Here is a 20,860-nt window from a genome sequence, read left to right on the forward strand (position 1 = left end):
CTATGTTCTAGGATCTAAATGGACTTATACTCTTCTTGTAGAGCAAGCTCAAGGAACTGATCGGCTTCTGCCTCTCCTGAGGCTCAAATTTGAGGCGTTAATGGCCTCCTCCTTTCCCTGTGCAACAGTGCAGTGCGGCTGAATGGCCTCCAGCTAATTCTGTGTAACAGGAAAGTGTGCCTCCTCGTCATCTATGCAGCAGGTACGAGCGGCCGAAGGCGTTCTTCTATTCTTGTATAAAAAGCCCAAGGATTTGAATTACTTCCTCTTGTCCTTTGCAACTGGCTCCAGGGGTGAATGGAATCCTGCTGTCATTCTGTAACAGATTCGATGGCTTACTCTTGTTCCTGTGCAATAGACTCAGGTTCTAAGAGAACTCAATGGAAAAGTGGATAGGATTGGAGCCACCCGTATAGGAGGACTTGCAGGGAACGCAGTATCGCAGTATTGAAGTATTGAATTGCAGCAAAATGCACTGCGCTGCCGAAGAAACAGCAGATCATGACCATAATTCCGTCTAAAATCCGACCTATCCAGACTAATGCCACTTTCCAGCTCTTGGTCCATAGCCTTTTAGGTTACTGGAATTGAAGTGCACATTCAAGGACTTTTAAAAGTGCTGAGGACTTCTGCCTCTAAATCACTTTCAGGAGTGGGTTCCAGACTCTCACCACCCCTGGGTGAAAACAGTGTACCTCAAATTCCGAAAAACCTCCTATCAAATACTTTAAATCTATGACGCCTGGTTGTTGGCCACTCTGCTAAGGAAATAGATCCTTTCTCTGCACTCGACCTAGACCACTCATGATTTTATTCACTTCAATACGGACCCCCTTAGCATCCTCTGTTACAAAGAAAACAAACCCAGCCGATGCAATATTTACTCAGAGCTAAATTCACCATCCGCCTAAATCTAAACTGTATGCTCACGTGTGCTGTCTGATCATTCCTGTAATGCGGTGACCAGAGAAGCAAGCAATAATCTAGCGGTGGCCCAACTCGAGTTTTACACATTTGAATCATAACTTCCCCGATCTTGTATTCTATGGCTCATCTAATGAAGGCAAGTATTCCGTGTTGCTTCTCAACATAGAAACATCGAAAATAGATTCAGCAGTACGCCATTCGACACTTGGAGCCTGCACCACCACTCCATAAGATCATGGCAGATCATTCCCTCAGTACCGCTTTCCTGTTTCCTCCCTACCTCTTGATCCTTTTAGCCATAAGGGCCACAATAACTCCCTGTTGAATATATCCAATGACCTGGCATCAACAACTCTTTGCGACAGGGAATTCCACAGGTTAACAACTCTCTGAGTGAAGAAGTTTATCCTCATCTTCGTTCGAAATGGCCTACCCCTTATCCTAAGACTGTGATCCCCTTTACTGGACTTTCCCAACATTTTGAACATTCTTCCCGCATCTAACCTGTCCAGTCCCGTCGGAATCTTACATGTTTCTACGAGATCCCCTCTCATCCTTCTAAACTCCAGTGTATAAAGGCCCAGTTGATCCAGTCTCTTTTCATATGTCAGTCTAGCCATCCCTTGAATCAGTCTGGTGAACCTTCGCTGCACTCCCTCAATAGCAAGAACTTCCTTCCACAGATTAGGAGACCAAAACTGAACACAATATTCCAAGTGAGGTCTCACCAATGCCCTTGACAACTGCAGTAAGATGACCCTGTACCTATACTCAAATCCCCGAGCTATGAAGGCCAACATACCATTTGCCTTCTTCACAGCCTGCTGTACCTGCATGCCAACTTTCAATGACTGATGAACCATGACACCCAGGTCTCGTTACACCTCACCTTTTCCTAATCTGCCGCCATGCAGATAATATTCTGCCTGCGTTATTTTGCCATCAAAGTGGATAACCGCACATTTATCAACATTGTACTGCATCTGCCATGTATTTGCCCACTCACCCAACCTTTCCAAGTCAACCTGCAGCCACTTAGCGTCCTCCTCACGGCTCACACCGCCAGCTAATTTAGTTTCATCTGCAAACCTGGAGATATTACACTTAATTCCTTCATCTGAATCATTAATGTATTCTGTGAAGAGCTGGGGTCCCAGCACTGAGCCCTGAGGCACTCCAATAGTCACTGCCGGCCATTCTGAAAAGGACCCGTATATCCCGACTCGCTGCTTCCTGTCTGCCAACCAGTTCTCGACACTTCGGTTCAGTCTTCACAAAGGAAGATACCGATCACCTTCCGAATGTACGAGGGAAAAGTGGGTCTAGTGAGAATGAGGAACTGAAAGATATCCTTATTAGGTGGGAAATTGTGTTAGGGAAGTTGATGGAATTAAAGGACGATAAATCCCCGGGTCCTGATAGTCTGCATGTCAGAGTACTTAACGAAGTGGCCCGAGAAATAGTGGATGCATTGGTGATCATTTTCCAACAATCTATCTACTCTGGATCAGTTCCTATGGACTGGAGGGTAGCTAATATAACGCCACTTTTTAAAAATGGAGGGAGAAATAAAGCGGGTAATTATAGACCGGTTAGCCTGACATCCGTAATGGGGAAAATGTTGGAATCAATCATTAAGGCGCCCATTTGGAAAGCAGTGACAGGATCGGAACGAGTCAGAATCGATTTCTAAAAAAGTAATCGTGCTTGACGAATCTTCTGGAATTTTTTGAGGATGTAACTAGTGGAGTGCACAAGGAGAACTAATGGATGTGGTGTTCTTGGGCTTTCAAAAGGCTTTTGACGAGGTCCCGCACAAGAGATTGTTATACAAAATCAAAGCGCATGGTATTGGTGGTAATGTACTGACGTGGATAGAGATCTGGTTGGCAGACAGGAAGCAGAGAGTCGGGATAAACGGGTCCTTTTCAGAATGGCAGGCAGTAATTAGTGGAGTGTCGCAGGGCTCAGTGCTGGGACCCCAGCTCTTTACAATATACATTAACGATTTGGACAAAGGGATAGAGTGTAATATCTCCAAGTTTGTGGATGACATTAAACTAGGTGGAGGTGTGAGCTGTGCGGAGGACGCTAAGAGGTTGCAGGATGACGTGGACAGATTAGGTGAGTGGGCAAATACATCGCAGATGCAGTATAATGTGGATAAATGTGAGGTTATCCATTTTGGAGGCAAAAACACGAAGGCAGAATATTATCTGAATGTTGGCAGACTAGAAAAATGGGAGGTGCAGCGAGACCTGGGTGTCATGGTTCATCAGTCACTGAAAGTGGTTACGCAGGTACAGCAGGTGGTAAAGAAGGCAAATGGTATGTTGGCCTTCGTAGCTAGGGGATTTGAATATAGGAGCAGGGAAGACTTACTTCAGTTGTACTGGGCCTTAATGAGGCCTCACCTGGAATATTGTGTTCAGTTTTGGTCTCCTAGTCTGAGGAAGGACGTTCTTGCTATTGAGAGAGTGCAGCGAAGGTTCACCAGACTGATTCCAGGGTTGGCTGGGCTGTCATATGAGGAGCGTTTGGATCAATTGGGCCTTTATTCACTGGTGTTTAGAAGGATGAGAGGGGATCTCATAGAAACATATAAGTTTCTCAGGGGACTGGACAAGTTAGATGCGGGAAGAATGTTCTCGATATTGGGGAAGTCCAGAACCAGGGGAGATAGTCTTAGGATAAGGCGCAGGCCATTTACGGCTGAGATGAGGAGAAACTTCTTCACTCAGAGAGTTGTTGACCTGTGGAATTCCCTGCCGCAGAGAGTTGTTGATGCCAGTTCATTGGATATATGAAAGAGGGAGTTAGATATGGCCCTTACGGTTAAGGGGATCAAGGGGTATGGAGAGACAGCAGGACAGCGGTACTGAAGGAATGGTCAGCCATGATCTGATTGAATGCCGGTGTAGGCTCGAATGGCCGAATGGCCTACTCCTGCACATATTGTCTTTGTTTCTATGTTTCTATCCACGTAAGTAGATTACCCCCAATACCATGTGCTTTGATTTTGCACACAAATCTCTTGTGTGGGACCTTATCTAAAGCCTTTTGAAAGTCCAAATACACCACATCCATTGGTTCTCCCTTGTCCACTCTGCAAGTTACATATTCAGAAGATTCTGGAAGATTCGTCAAGCTTTATTTTCCCTTCATAAATCCATGCAGAATTGGACTGACCCTGTCACTGCTTTCCAAATGCGCTGCGATTTCATCTTTAATAATTGATTCCAACATTTTCCCCACGACTGATGTCAGGCTAACCGATCTATAATTACCATTTTCTCTCTCCCTCCGTTTTTAAAAAGTGGTGTTACATTACCAACCCTCCAGTCCATGGGAACTGATCCAGAGTCGATAGACTGTTGGAAAATGATCACGAATGCATCCACTATTTCTCGGGACACTTCCTTTAGTACTCTGGAATGCAGACTATCAGGCCCCGGGGATTTATCGGCCTTCAATCACGTCAATTTCCCCAACACAATTTCCCACCTAATCAGCATATCCTTCAGTTCCTCCTTCGCACTCGACCTTCGGTCCCCTAGTACATCAGGAAGGTTATTTGTGTCTTCCGTCCTGATGACAGAACCAAAGTATTTGTTCAATTAGTCTGCCTTTCCTTTGTTCCCCATTATAAATTCACCTGAATCCGACTGCAAGGGACCTATGTTTGTCTTCACTCATCTTTGTCTCTTCACATTCATATAGAAGCTTTGGCAGTCATTTTTTATGCTTCAGGCACGCTTCGTCTCCTACTCTTTTCTCCCATCTTAACGAAACCCTTAGTCCTCCTTGGCTGAATTCTAAATTTCTCACAGTCCTCAGGTTTCCTGATTTTTCTGGCCAATTTGTATAACTCTTCTTTGGTTTAATACTATCCTTAATTTCCCTTGTTAGCCACGGTTGAGCCATCTTCCCCGTTGTATTTTGACTCCAGACAGGGATGTACAATTGTTGAAGTTCATCCATGTGGTCTTTAAATGTTTGCCATTGCCTATCCACCGTCAACCTTTTAAGTATCATTTGCGAGTCTATTCTAGCCAATTCACGCCTCATACCATGAAATTACCTTTCCTAAAGTTCAGGTCCCTAGTTTCTGGATTAACTGTGTCACTCTCCATCTTCTAAAGAATTCTACCATGTTATGGTCACTCTTCCCCAAGGGGCCTCGCACAACAAGATTGCCAATTAGTCCCATCTCATTACACATCACCTAGTCTACGATGGCCAGCTCTCTCGGTGGTTCCTCGACATATTGGTCTGGAAAACCATCCCTAATATACTCCAGGAAATCGTCCTCCACCGCATTGCTACCAGTTAGGTTCGCCCAATCAATATATAGATTAAAGTCGCCCATGGTAACTGCTGTACCTTTATTGCACACATCCCTTATTTCTTGTTTGATGCTGTCCCCAACCTCACTACTACTGTTTGGAGGTCTGTACACAATTCCCACTAGCGTTTTCTGCCATTTGGTATACTGCAGCTCCCCCATACCGCTTCCAAACCATCCAAGCTAATGTCCCTCCTTATCATTGCATTAATTTCCTCTTTAACCAGCAATGCCACCCCGCCTCCTTTTCCTTTCTGTCTATCCTTCACACCATCTTATCTACCTGCTCTGCTACCGTCAAGGATTCTGTGCACATGCACTCCAAGGTCATTTGCACCTCTACACTTATCAGTGGCCGATCATTTAATGTTTATTCGCTTTCCCTATAAGCACTCCCCAAATGCTTTATCTACCACTTCTCCGGGTTGAATTCCATTAAACCCCTGACCAGTTCTTTGATATCTTCCTGCAATCTATAGCTTTCTTCCTCATTATCAAGCATACCTGGTTGGCCAATCTTTTAGTCACCTGCGCTAATTTGCATTTACTGGCTCGGTGTCAAATTTGTATCGCATAAAACACTTGTGAAGCGCCTTGGACGTTTCGTTAATTTCAAGGTGCTAATTATGTATAAGTTGTTGTTGTTTAACATGTGTGTTACTTAACGTTATATAGAGATTGCATCACAGAAAGAGACAATTGCACCTAACTGGTGTTGCTAGAGTTAATGCTGCACACTACCCTACTTCACTTGATCCTATCAGCATATTGTTCTATTGCTTTCTCAGTCATGTGCTGAGGTAATCCCTTTAAAATGAATCTGTGCTATTCGCCTCAACTACGGCTCGTGTAGCATCTTCGACATTCTAACCACTCTTTGGTAAATAAGTTGCTCTTGATTTGTCTACTGAGTTTATCAGTGACCTCCCGTTCTGAACTCCTGCACAATAGAAAATATTTTCTCCACATCAACTCGATCAAATACCTTCATAATGTTAAAAATATATCTCCCTTGCTTTTCAAGAAAGAAGTTCCCCAGACTGTTGAGTTTTTCCCGAAATGTAAATTATTTCAGTTCTGACCGAAATTTTTCCTTCTTTGCTGTGAGATTTTGTGATTCTATGATTTAATTTTCGCATCGTCTGGGAGATCCAATCGGGCAAGCATGCAGGCGGTCTCTCTGATAAATTGCACCAACGATTTGACGATTAAAGCAGTTTTGTTGTGTATCTGCGATGGCCGAGTGGTTAAGGCGTTGGACTTGAAATCCAATGGGGGTTTCCCTGCGCAGGTTCGAAACCTGCTCGCAGTGATTCTACAGGTGCTCTTTTTTTATCGATTCACGGGGATGTCATTGGAATCTGATCACAATTCCCTCCACTTCCATTTATTGCACTGATTGACGCGAAGCTGTTGTTCGAACTGGAAACATCAATAGTTTATCGGTATTAATTGTTGGTTTTTTCGACACTATCTGCAAAAATCAGTGAGCAATATACACAGCATGAAAAAAATGCCTTTTAATAAAGATCAGTGCATTGTTTGGGAGGAACTCACCTTTAGTTAATGAGTGCGAACGAGGTTTGGTTTTATAAAGATGAACAAGTTTTGCCAAAATGACCACGGCAGCGTTTGACGTTGCAATTTTCTGATAACATCAGGGTTTGCATCAAAGTAGATGCCTTATCCATTAAGCGATGTGGCCCCTGTAGTTTGGAGCAGACTAATATACAGCAAAAATCTAATGGGTCAAAGTGTAATAGAAAGGCAAACATGAAATCTCGGTGCCGCAATGCAAGCAGTACTCGGAACCCAGGACAGGGCTCTGAGCTAGTTAGAGTGGATGACAGCTCAGATCACAGGACCCCAAGAAAACATGCAAAAGGCAGGAGGCAACAGAGCAGAGTAGTACTGGGGTAAGGGTAAACGACAAGGTGATAGGAAGGAACACTATGTATGAATATAAAGGGGATGCAGGATGGGTCAAAACTAAATATCATTGTTTAAAAACTAGTATTAAAACCCTCTACCTAACCGCACGCAGCATTCGAAATAAAGCAAATGAGTTGACGGCACAAATCATCATAAATGGGTATGATTTGGTGGCCATTACAGAAATGTTGCAGGTTGGCTAGGACAGGGAATTAAACCTACAGCGGTATCTGACAATTCGGAAAGATAGACAAGAAGGGAAAGGAGGTGGGGTAGCTCTGATAATAAAAAATCATATCAGGGCAGTTGTGAGAGATTATATTGGCTATATGAACAACATGTTGAATCATTGTGAGTGGAGATTAGAGATAGTAAGGGGAAAAAGTCACTGGTGGGCGTAGCTTATAGGCCCCCAATTAATAGCTTCACGGTGGGGCGGGCAATAACTAAGGGAATAATGGAAGCATGTGAAAAAGGAACGGCAGTAATCATGGGGGATTTTAACCTACATATCGATTGGTCAAATCAAATCGCACTGGGTAGACTTGATGAGGAATTCATAGAATGCATACGGGATTGTTTCTTAGAACAGTATGATACAGAACAAACATGGGTGCAAACTATCTTAGATCTGGTCCTGTGTAATGAGACAGGAATAATAAACGATCTCCCAGTCAAAGATCCTCTCGGAATGAGTGATCACAATATGGTTGAATTTGAAATACAAATTGTGGGTGAGGAAGTCGTGTCTCAAAAGAGCGTACTATGCTTAACCAAAGGTGACTAAAGTGGGATAGGGCAGAGTTGGCTGACGTAGACTGGAAACACAGACTAAACGGTGGCACAATTGAGGAACAGTGAAGGACTTTTATGGAGCTCTTTCATAGTGCTCAACAAAATATATTCCAGTGAAAAAGAAGTGCGGTAAGAGAAGGGATAACCAGCCGTGGATAACCAAGGAAATAAAGGAGAGTATCAAAATGAAAACCAATGTGTATAAGGTGGCCAAGGTTAGTGGGAAACTAGCAGATTGGGAAAATTTTAAACGACAGCAAAGAATGACGAAGAAAGCAATAAAGAAAGGAAAGATAGATTACGAAGGTAAATTTGCACAAAACATAAAAATAGTTATTAAAAGCTTGTACCGATATATAAAACGGAAAAGAGTGACAAAAGTAAATGTTGGTCCCTTAGAAGATGAGAAGGGGGATTTAATAATGGGAAATGTGGAATTGGCTGAGACCTCAAACAATTATTTTGCTTCGATCTTCACAGTGGAACACACAAAAACCATGCCAAAAAATGCTGGTCACGGGAATGTGGGAAGGAAGGACCTTGAGATAATCACTATCACGAGGGGGGTAGTGCTGGACAGGCTAATAGGACTCAAGGTAGACAAGTCCCCTGGTCCTGATGAAATGCATCTCAGGGTATTAAAAGAGATGGCGGACGTTCTCGCCGATGCATTCGTTATAATCTACCAAAATGCTCTGGAATCTGGGGAGGTATCAGCGAATTAAAAAACAGCAAATCTAACACCTCTATTTAAAAAAGGGGGCAGACAAAAGGCAGGTAATTATAGGCCGGTTAGTTTAATATCTATAGTGGGGAACATGCTTGAATCTATCACTAAGGAAGAAATATCGGGACATCTAGATAGGAATAGTACAATCAAGCAGACGCAACATGGATTCAGGAAGAGCAAAGCATGTTGAAATAATTTATTGGAATTCTTTGAGGATATAACGAGCATGGTGGATAGAGGTGTACGGATGGATGGTGTATTTAGATTTCCAAAAGGCATTCGATAAGGTGCCACACAAAAGGTTACTGCAGAAGATAAATGTACGTGGAGACATAGGAAATCTATTAGCATGGATAGAGAATTGACTAGCTAACAGAAAGCAGAGTGTCGGGATAAATGGGTCCTTTTCGGGTTGGAAATCGGTGGTTAGTGGTGTGCCACAGGGATCGGTGCTGGGACCACAACTGTTTACAATATACATCGATGACCTGGAAGAGGGGACAGAGTGTCGTGTAACAAAATTTACAGATGACACAAAGATTAGTGGGAAAGCGGATTGTGTAGAGGACGCAGAGAGGCTGCAAATAGATTTAGATAGGTTAAGCGAATGGGCAAAGGTTTGGCAGATGGAATACAATGTCGAAAAATATGAGGTCATCCACCTTGTGGAAAAAAAACAGGAAAAAGGAATATTATTTGAATGGGGAGAAATTACAACATGCTGAGGTGCAGAGGGACCTGGGGGTCCTTGCTCATGAATGCCAAAATGTTAGTTTGCAGATGCAGCAAGTAATCAGGAAGGCGAATGGAATGTTGGCCTTCATTGCGAGAGGGATGGAGTACAAAAGCAGGGATGTCCTGCTGCAACTGTATAGGGCATTGTTGAGGACGCACCTGGAGCACTGCGTGCAGTTTTGATCACCTTACTTTAGGAAGGATATACAAGATTTGAAGAGGGTACAGAGACGATTCACTTGGCTAATTCCGGAGATGAGGGGGTTACCTTATTATGATAGATTGCGTAGACTGGGTCTTTACTCGTTGGAGATTAGAAGGATGAAGGGTGATCTGAAAGAAACATTTAAAATAATGAAAGGGATGAACAAGATAGAGGCAGAGAGGTTGTTTCCACTGGTCGGGGAGACTAGACCTAGGGGGCACAGCCTCAATTACGGGGGAGCCAATTTTAAACCGAGTTGAGAAGGAATTTCTTCTCCTAGAGAGTTGTGAATCTGTGGAATTCTCTGCCCAAGGAAGCAGTTGAGGCTAGCTCATTGAATGTATTCCAATCACAGATAGATACATTTTTTACCAATAAGAGAATTAAAGGTTACGGGGAGCGGGCGGGTCAGTGGAGCTGAGTCCACGGCCACATCAGCCATGATCTTGTTGAATGGCGGATCAGGCTCGATGGACGAGATGGCCTACTCCTGTCCTAATTCTATGTTCTTATAATGAGGGATTACGCAGTGGAATTGTGTTCAGATCAGTTCCATACTTTGCACTACAAACCAATCAGCGGCAGTGAGCCTTTCACTGATTGAAATACGAGAAGTCACAAATCCCCAGCGGATATCGAATTCTTCATTTAATGCTGGAAACACTCCGCCAGCTCTCGGCAGAACTAATGTTTTGCAGCATTGCTTCAATGTATTACAGGTTTGGTGTGAGTTTCGTCACTGAATGTTTAAGCTGCTCTAAAATACTTGCAGCCCAACCGCACCACCAAAAATAAAATAAATGGCCCGTAATGGGTTCGAATTCGCCAATTTGCCGTTAGCAACACCCAGCGCTAACCAAGTGAGGCAACCGGCTTTCACGCTATGTGCTTTCTTATGGCACTTTTACATTAAAATGTTAGCATTCCTCCAGCGACTTTCACCTCAGCACTTCCCAAAGCAGTTCAGAGCAAATTAATTACTTTTATGATGTGATCACTTTGGAGTGTAGGAAATGCAAAAATGTGCAGCATGAAAGGAGGCCATTTCAGCCAATAGTGCCCGAGGAGGCTGATCAAGAGCTTTCCAGCCAAATTCCCACTTCCCAGCTCTAAGTCCGTCCAATGGGTTACAGCAATTTAAGTGGCATTGAAGTATTGTTAAAATGTGTGAGGGTTTCTGCCGCATTGAGGCATTGAGTTCCCGACTACCATGACGCCCTGGATAAAGACATTTATCCTCGCAGCTCGTCTAACCCTCCCCCTAATTCATCATCATAGGCAGTCACTCGGAATCGAGGAAGACTTGCTTCCACTCTTAGCATGTGTTCTTAGATGGCTGTGCAGTTCAATACGGGAACCACAGTCTCTGTCACAGTTCAGACAGATCGTCGTTGAGGGAAAGGAAGATCAGGGAGCCTGGCTTGCCGCAGCTCCTTCCGCTGCCTGCACCTGATTTCTGCATGCTCTCGGCGAAGATACTCGAGAAGCTCAGCACACTCCTGCATGCACTTCCTCCACTTAGGGCGATCTATGGCCAAGGACTCCCACAGTGGGGATGTCACACTTTATCAGGGAGGCTTTGAGGGTGTCTTTGTAACGTTTCCTCTGTCCGCCTTTGGCTCATTTACCGTGGACGAGTTCCGAGAAGAGCAATTGCTATGGCAGTGTCGTGTCTGGCATATCGCCTGCCCAGCGGCGCTGATCAAGTGTGGTAAGTGGTGCAATGCTGGGGATGATGTCTTGGACGAGGACGCGAATTTTTGCGCGTCTGTCCTGCCAGGGGATTTGCAAGATCTTGCGGAGACATCGCTGGTGGCATTTCTCCAGCGACTTGAGGTGTTTACTGTACATAGTCCATGTCCCTGAGCCATACAGGAGGGCGGGTATTACTACAGCCTTGTAGACCATGAGCTTGGTGAAAGTTTTGAGGGACTCATCTTCAAACACTCTTTTCCTCAGGCGGCCGAAGGCTGCACTGGCGTACTGCAGGCGGTGTTGGATCTCATCATCAATGCCTGCTCGTGTTGATAGGAGGCGCCCAAGATAGGGAAATTGGTCCATCCCGAACTTAGTTTAAATCTATTCCCCCTGATTGTTGACCACTCTGCAAAGGGAAACAGGATCTTCCTACCAACTCTATCTCGGGTCCTCATAAAGTTATGCACCTCAATATAGTCTCCCCTCAGCCTCTTCTGGTCCAAAGAAAACAGACTCAGCATTTCCAATCTTTCCTCATCACCAAAATTCTCCAGTCCAGGCAACATTTTTATGTAAATCTCCTCAGTACCCTTTCCAGCGCAATCACATCTTTTTTTTTAAATGTGGTGACCAGAACTGCACACAGTACTCCAGCAGCGGCCTAACCAATGTTTTATACAGTCAAGTACAATGTCCTTGCTGTAACCAGCAAAGTTACGGACCGAGAGCTGGTACGTGGGATTAGGCTGGATAACCTTTTGTTGGCTGGCGCAGCAACGATGGTAAGTACTGTAGGATTCCAATACGACCAAGTTGATCTCTTGGACTAATTTTGATCGCTTAGATGGAGAGGAATTTTAACAGATTTTTTCCCACAATTCGCCTGGGTTTTATTTCTGCTTTTTTACTTCTCCCATGCGTTCGCATGGCTCGGGTTGGGGTGGTGTATGTGATGTTTCGGTGCAAGGGGTGTAGAAGTTGTGTGGGGCGAACTTATTGGGCTGGGCGTTCTTTATATTTCCGCCGTTGTCATGCTTTACAGGTTCATATATAGCCTTCAGGGTTGTTGATCAAAGGGCCTTTTGGCTCTTTGTCGGCTGGCCTGTATACTATAGGCCGAAGTGGCCTCCTCCAGCGCTGTGGATTTCTAGATTTCTATTTACTTTCACAGCCCCAGACTATTCCTTCACAGAGCCAGACATCTGCAAAACTTATTCAGACGGCTCTTTCACAGTCCCAGACTCGACGTTCACAGATTCACAATCTTCCGACACAGTTTTACAATCTACTTTCACAGATCCAGACTTTTCCTGCACCGACCCAGGCAGTGGCTAAACAGATCCAGGCAGCTCCCGTACAGAGGGGTAGTGATACTACATCGAGCCAGACATTACTGCACAGATCCATACACTCCTGTGCAGACAGGCAAACCTCATACACAGCATTAAAATGCTTGTTTACAGATTCAGACAATTCCTTTCACAGACTCAGCATCAACTACACAGGAGCAAACATGTCCTCATCAGCCGCAGACAACACCAACACATTTCCAGAGAGCTTCGACAGAGACACTGACAATTTCACCGCGAAAGCAGGCAGCTCCTCTGCAGAACCAGGCAGGTGCTACACTGAAGCACAGATTAACAGCACAGGCACAAACTTTAATACACAGACCCATACAGCTCCTTTCAGAGACAGAGGGACCTCCGAGACAGATTAATTCCCTTCTACATAGACATAGGCAGCTCGACCCTGGCCAAGGCATCACCAACACAGATCCAAGAGCTCCTACACAGATATAAGCAGTTCTTACACGGGCGCAGACTGTTCCGAGAAAGGACCAGGCTGCTTGTTTACCGAGCCAGACAGCTCCCTTCGGAGATGCAGACACCTCATTTAAAGATCAAGACAGCACCGGTACTGGATCAAGAAGCTCAATGCAGAACCAGGCTATCTCAGGGAGATCAGCCACAGACAGACACACTCCAACACAGACGCAGGCTCTCCGGCACAAACAGAGACATCTCCTGCACAGACCCAGTCAGCTCCAAACCTGACACATGGAGCTGCAACACAAATCCCGACGCTCCAACACAAAGCCGGACAACACTTAAACAGACACAGTCAGCTCAAAATCTGACACAGGCAGCTGCAACGCAGAACCAGAGAGCACCGAAAGAGACTCAGAAACTATTGCATCGAAAAATAAAGCTCTTACAGTGACCCAGACACTCCTACCTATAGTCAGAGAGCTTGTCATTGAATCCAATGCATAATGCTGCAGATAACTGAAAGGCTTACAAAGGATAGCATAGCGCATACTGCCTTTCTGGCTATTCTGACCATGCCAGCGTTTATGTTCCACTCGAATATTCTGGAGTCTTTCTTGATTTAAATCTATCAGCATAGCCATCTATTCCTTTCTACCTCATATGCTTGTATAGCTTCTCCGTAAATGTATCTATAGTATTCGCTTGAACCACTCCTACGATTTTGAGTTCCACATTCTCATCACTCTTTCCAGAAAGAAGTTGCTACTGAATTCTCGATTTGATTTCTGGATTTCTTGATCACTATCTTATATTGGTGGCCTCCAGTTATGCTCTTCCCCACATGTGAAAACATTCTCTCTGTACACACTCGATCAAAATCTTTCATAATTTTAAATAAATCTATTAGGTCACCCCTATAGATAAATCTTCAAGAGAAAAGAACCCAGCTTGTAAATTATTTCCACTTATGAATAACCTCCCATTTCTGTTAGCATCCGTGTAAATCTACTCTGCACCCTCCCAAATGCCTCTATATCATCTTTATAATAGGATGATCAGAACTGCATGCAGTATTCTCAGTGTGGTCTAACCGAAGTTCAATACAGGTTTAGCATAACCTTCCTATTTTGCAATTCTCTACCACTAGAAATAACCTCCACTGCTTAGTTACCTTTATTTTGTCTTGCTTAACTCTGTCACAATTTTTCTGATTTGTGTAGTTGTACTCAGAGATCTTACTGTTCCTCGACCCCACCTCGAGTCGTTTGTGCCAAGAAATAAGTGACCTCCATATTCTTCCTACCAAAATGTAATACTTCACATGTATGTTTGTGGAACTTAATTGAAAATTATATGCCCATTCTGCGTGTTTATTAATGTTGTCCTTAATTTGTTGCAGTCCTCCTCAGTATAAATTTCCTCCAATTTGGTATCATTGGCAAATTTGGAAATTCTGTTTTTAGTTCCAAATTCGAAATCGTTAATATAAATTGTGAACAATAGTGGTTCCGGCATTGATCCTTTTGGAACACCACTAACCATCTTCTGCAAATGTGAATATCTGCCTTTATCCTCCAATCTCTGATTTCAGTCTTTGAGCTAGCTCGTTATGCATTCTGCTGCTTATACCCTGACGTTGCTCAGCAGGCTATTACTGGGAATCTTAGCGAGGGTCTTTTGAAAATCTAGATACCTTATACTTATTGCATGATCAATGTCTACCCTCTCTATAACATCTTCAAGAATTATGATTTTGGTCCAGCAGTACTTTCCCTGTTAAAATCCATGCTGATCATTCATTTTTATACTTTTGGTTTCTAGATGTTCTTCTATTTTCTCCATTAGTAAGGGTTCCATTATTTTCCTGTATTAGTGACAATCATACCCCTTGACCAACGAGCTGATTAACTGAGGCAAGCAGGGAGTACATCATTTAATTCGTTGGATTAGGAATGTAATCTCATTGCTTCTGAATCAGTTCGAGCCCTGTTTACAATGAGTCAGTAGTTGTAGACATTGGCACGTAATCCGCTCTGTTTGGAGGTCATTTGAGGTGTAATTGTTCTGAATTATTTTGCAGCAACTTTTCGGCCACCTGTTCCGTCACGCTCACCCAATCATCCACTCGTGCGTGTCCAGAGGATTGGGACATTTTTATAATCCAGCAAAGAACGACTAAAAATATGCTTAAAAGAGGGTAGATTATGAATGTTAACTTGAACGAAATATAAAAACAGATAGAAAGAGTTTCTACAGGTATGTAAAAAGGAAAAGAGTGGCTAAAGTAAATGTTCGTCTCCTGGAGGATGAGACTGGGGCATTAATAATCGAGAACAGGGAAATGGCAGAGACTTTGAACACATATTTTGTTTCAGTTCCCACGGTAGAAGTCAGTAAAAACATCCAAATAGTGGAATATCCAAGGGCTATATGGAGGGAGGAACTTAATACTATCATTATCACTAATGACGCAGTATGAGGTAAAATTATGGGACGAAAGGCGGACAAGTCCCCTGGACCTGATGGCTTATATCCTATGGATGCATTGGTTGTATCCACAGGATATAAACTATCAGGTCCAGGGGTCCCATGGAGAACGTGCTTCCACTCCCAAAGTGAATTCCTTGATGGCAGAGCAGTCCGATACGAGAGCCACAGACCCATTCACAGGTGGGACAGACATTCGTCAGGGGAAGGGGTCGGTTGGGCTGGTTTGCCGCATGCTCCTTCTTCTGCGTGCGCCTGGGCTCTTCGTGCTCCTTGCATCGAGCCTCAAAGAGCTCAACGCCCTCCCGGATGGATTTTCTCCACCTCGGGCGATCTGCGGCCAGTGTCTCACAGGTGTCAGTGGTGATGTCGCACTTTACCAGCGAAGCTTTGAGGTGTCCTTACAACGTTTACACTGTCCTCCTTTGGCTCGTTTACCATGAAGAAGCTTCGCATAAAGCATTGCTTAGGGAGTCTCACATCTGGCATGCGTAATTTGTGGCCTGCCCAGCGAAGCTGATCGAGTGTGGTCAGTGCTTCAATACTGGGGATGTTACCCTGGTCGAGGACACTGATGTTGATGCGCCTGTCCTCGCAGGAAATTTGCAGGATCTTGCGGAGACATCGTTGGTGATATATCTCCAGCGACCTGAGGTGCCTTCTGCACATCGTCCATGCCTCAGACCCATACAGGAGGGCGGGTATTATTACAGCCCTGTAGACCATGAGTTTGGTGGTAGATTTGAGGGCCTGCACTGGAGCACTGGAGGCGGTGTTGAATCTCCATATCAATGTCTGCCTTTGTTGATAAGAGGCACCCCCTCATTTCCAATGGAATTATTCCAGTCACACAGCCTTTGTTCAATCAAAAAATATCTAGATTAAAAATCAATTAGTTATTTATTTAAAACAAATCAAATTCAATTTTTTTGAAATAAAAATTAAATGTATTTATTTTCTTAAGTTGTTTAATATATATATATTTGTAAATTGGCTTTCAGACTGGGCTGGTTTTACATCCCTCCCTCCTTCCTGCCTGTCTATCACCTATGGATTCAATAACCGTCTCTGCCCCGCGTGGTCCTGAGCGCCACAGCACAATTGCCTTCAGGGATGATAGAAATCTCACTTTATTATTTTAAAAGGGAACTGCGGTCAGTCAAGGGTGATTCTGCATCTGGGTAAAAGGGATGTCCTTGCAGTCCCTGATCATTCTGTATCTGTTTAAAAGGGTTGGTTGTCAGTTCCGGTTCATAATCTTTCCCTTTAAAACGGATTTTCTCATAAATCCGGGTCATCCTGTATAGTTTGAGAAGGAGTATGATTTCAGCTGCAATGACTGAATTGTTAAACTGTTGTGTTCCAATTTACATTGGGGTTGCCTGCGCCTGTGCGCACCCAGATCGCAGTGCATCTGTTCATTTACTCGAAATATGCTCATTTTTTCCTAAATCCACTCCTTGATTTTGCTCGCAATATACACAACAACACAGTGTATGATGGTGGCAGCGGCCGCGTCGTCTAATGGATACGGCGTCTGACTTCGATATAACCGTGAACTTATCAAAACATTGCAGATTCGTATCTTGCCGCGGTCAATTAACTTGCTGCGTGAAATTTTATATTTGTTGCGATTCTGCCGAAAAAACAACCATCTCTTCGAGTCATTCACCTGAAGTAAAGGAAGGCTGTTTGCGTTAAGAATCTAATGGCACGTGTTAATCATTGTCGATCTGCATGCACGGGCAGAGCAAGCTGTGAAGTGGACTTTCTTGCACATTATTTCTGTTGGGTTACAAAAAGCAGGAGATTGAAAGGCTGACGATTGGCTGAATAAGAGACGAGGTGGCCGAGAAATTCAGGCGATGAACGATTAATCAATTTTGTTCTGCATGCATGGTTTCGAATCCCATTCTCATCGTATTTGTGCTCAGCTTTGACTCCCCTGGTAACTTTGTCAATCACGTTAACCTCATCGCCGAATTTCCCTTTCACTGACAAGGATGCTGCACTTTGCTCATGTCATGTCTCAAATTAATAATATATTCGTCAATTGGATAACATTTGTCGGACTGCGGAGAGGGGGACTAATTAGATCGGTCTCTGAGTGACAGCATAAGCAGGATGGGCCTAATATCTTTTCTCCCCACCGTCAGAATCTGATAGCTGCACTCTTCACTGTCGGCGGCTCGTTGGTTTCGGGGTATGATTCTCGCTTAGGAATGATCACATTTGAAATGCGAGAGACCTCGGGCCAAATCCTGAACGAGCCCCGCCGTTTTTTATACAAATTTCCGCTCCTCACAGCCGCTTGACATGTGAGAAAGCAGACATATTTCACATTAAAACATGTGATTTAGCGGCGATTGTTCCCACAGCGTCCAAATCCCAGAGCAAAGTGAAACTCACACAACTGAGTAAAGTTAAAGTATCTCAGAGGAACTCGGCTCTGTGACTCGTTGGATAAACTAAACCCGTGTTTAGTTCCGGCCAATAATTGATCAGTATATCTTCCTGTCTGTGCGCATCAGCTCTACTCAATGGGGATACGCATACATTCAGCGTCAATCTCCACCTCTGCCCTGAATATGAATGTGTCTTGTTTCTCTAGAGCTGAAAGGATGAGAGAAGCTAGTTTTTGAATTAGTCTCTTGTTTGCCGAATTCAGAGCGGACAGGAAATCAATCCGGGGTGGCCAAGCTTCCTGGTCTGATTAAAAGGCGTTGACACATTATATTGCAGGCATGTTCTCATCTTCTGGCCTCAACATTAGGTTCAACGTATCGGGTGATAAGCACCGCACCCATTGTCTGGTAATGGTTCTGCTATTCCCACTAACACCTCCTCTGGACCATTCTTTGTTACGTTATTGCCCGTTTACCACCCACTTTGCCTTTCTCCATTGTGCCATGTATTATTTAATCAACTCATTGATATTGCAGTTGCCTCTAATTTGCTCCCAATATACCCAACAACACAATGCATGCTGATGGCAGAGGCCGCTTGGACTAATGGTTAAGGCGTCTGACTTCGATTTTTAACACAAAGTTATCAGAAGATTTAAGTTTCGAATCCTGCCACGGTCAATTTGCTCGCTGCCAGAAACTTTATATTCTTTGTTATGATTCTGCCAAAATACCAACCATCACTTCCAGTCACTCAGCTGAAGGAAAGGAAGGCTGTTTGCTTGAATAATCTCATGGCACGTTTTCATCATTGTCGATCTGCATGCACGGGCAGAGCAAGCTGTGAAGTGGACTTTATTGCACATTATTTATGTTTGGATAAAAAAAGCAGGAGATTGAACGGCTGAGGCTGCGCTGAGTGAGCGATGAAATGGCCGAGAGGTTAAAGCGGTGGACTGTTAATCCATCATGCCCTGACACAGATTTTTTCGAATCCCATCCTCCTCGGTGTTGTATTACAGCTTTGACCCCCGCCTGGTCCTATTGTCAATCACATTTAACCTCATCGCCAAATTCCCCTTTTACTGACAAGGATGCTGTATTTGCTCATGTCATGTCTCAAATTAATAATATATTCGTCAAAAGGATAACATTTGCAGGACTATGGGGAGGTGGACTAATTAAATAGGTCTCTGAGGGACAGCACAAGCACGAGGGGCCTAATATCTTTGCTCACAACCGTCAGAATTTGAAGGTACGCTCTTCGCTGTGGCGGCTCGTTGGTCGAGGCGTACGATTCTCGCTTAGAGATGGTCTCATTTGAAATGCGACAGGTCTCCGCACGAGCCCCGCCATTTTTTACTCGAAATGTGAGAAAACAGACATATTTCATATTGAAACGTGTGATTTTGCGCGGATGTTCCCACAGCGTCCAAAACCCACAGCAAAGTGAAATTCACCCAACTGAGTAAAGTTAAAGTATCTCAGACGTACTCGGCTCTGTGACTGGTTGGATAAACTAAACCCGTGTTTTGTTCCGACAAGACTTGATCAGTATATCTTCCTGTCTGTCCGCATAAGTTCACCTCAATTGGGATAAGCATACATTCAGCGTCACTCTCCACCTCCGCCCTGAATATCAGTGCGTCCTGTTTGTCTAGAGCTGAAAAGATGAGAGAAGCTGCCTTTTGAATTAATCCCTTTGCTGCCGAATTCAAAGCGGACAGGAAATCATTCCGGGCTGGCAAAGCTGCCTGGTCTGATTAAAAAGCGGTGACACCAGATATTGTAGGCATGTTCTCGACTTCTGGCCTCAACATTAGGTTCAAAAGCAACGCTCCCATTGTCTGGTAATGGTTCTGCTGTTCACACTAACACCTCCTCTGGACCATCCTTTGTTAAGTTATTGCCCGATTACCACCCACTTTGCCTTTCTGCCTTGTGCCATTTATTATTTAATCACTCCTGCGTTCCACTGTATCACAGACGTTCCCATTTGACCTTTCTCGCTGCGTATTTTTTCCAGGCGCTATTTTTGTTGAAAAAATCTGTAATTTTTAACTTTTTCCTAAAATATAGGAATGATTATCCGACAGAACGTGAAACCGGGTTATTCATCCACAGAATCTGCACGACCTGCTGTGTTTTACATATTTATCTGTTTTTATTCATCCTGTTTCCGTGTCCCTTTTAACGGGATGTGCTGTCTGTCTGGGATCATTCTCTGTCTCTTTAAAATGGTGTGCAATCAGACCCTCATCATTCTGTGTCTGTTTAAAAGCGATGTGCTGTCTGTCCCGGAGTTCAAATTTCAAATTTCAAAAACTGCCTTTAGAGGGTGCAGGAATTTTAGTTTGTTTGTGTGTTTGTGTAAGCCAGTGTGTGTGCAAACGTGCTGTGCGATCTTACTATTATGTGAGAAAAATGCATTACATGCAGCTTGAAACCGTACTGATTTGATTGAACACTCTTTCGTGGACTCCCGGTCGGTAGAAGAATCTGCTGTGGGATTTTGCTATTCCACATCTGAAAGAAGGGAAAATACACAAGTTAGAAATATAGCGATTTTATCGAGGGCTTGCGTGTGGGCTGTGTGATGTGATGACATCCTCCACCCTTATTTTCAAATTCAAATCAAATCAAATAAAATCAAGACAAGACGAGACAAGACAAGACAAGACATGACTGACTGACTGACTTTGTATATATATATATATATATATATGTATATTTATATCCAATCCCAACTTTTTAATTTCAAAATTAAATGTACTTTTTCTGTTCTGTCTGCACGGGGCTCTATTACATTTGACCTCATTCACAGCACAA

At 43.8% G+C, this 20,860-nt stretch overlaps 1 non-coding gene across 1 annotated transcript; it reads left to right on the forward strand.

The window, feature by feature from the left end:
- The first annotated feature begins 6,501 nt into the window (after window positions 1-6,501).
- Window positions 6,502-6,584, forward strand: trnas-uga (transfer RNA serine (anticodon UGA)). Its single transcript has one exon. It is a non-coding gene; the product is annotated as a tRNA-Ser (tRNA).
- The last annotated feature ends 14,276 nt before the right edge of the window (window positions 6,585-20,860 follow it).

Source organism: Pristiophorus japonicus, unplaced genomic scaffold (genome assembly GCF_044704955.1).
Source record: "Pristiophorus japonicus isolate sPriJap1 unplaced genomic scaffold, sPriJap1.hap1 HAP1_SCAFFOLD_30, whole genome shotgun sequence".
In the NCBI taxonomy this organism is placed as follows: Eukaryota; Metazoa; Chordata; class Chondrichthyes; family Pristiophoridae; genus Pristiophorus; species Pristiophorus japonicus.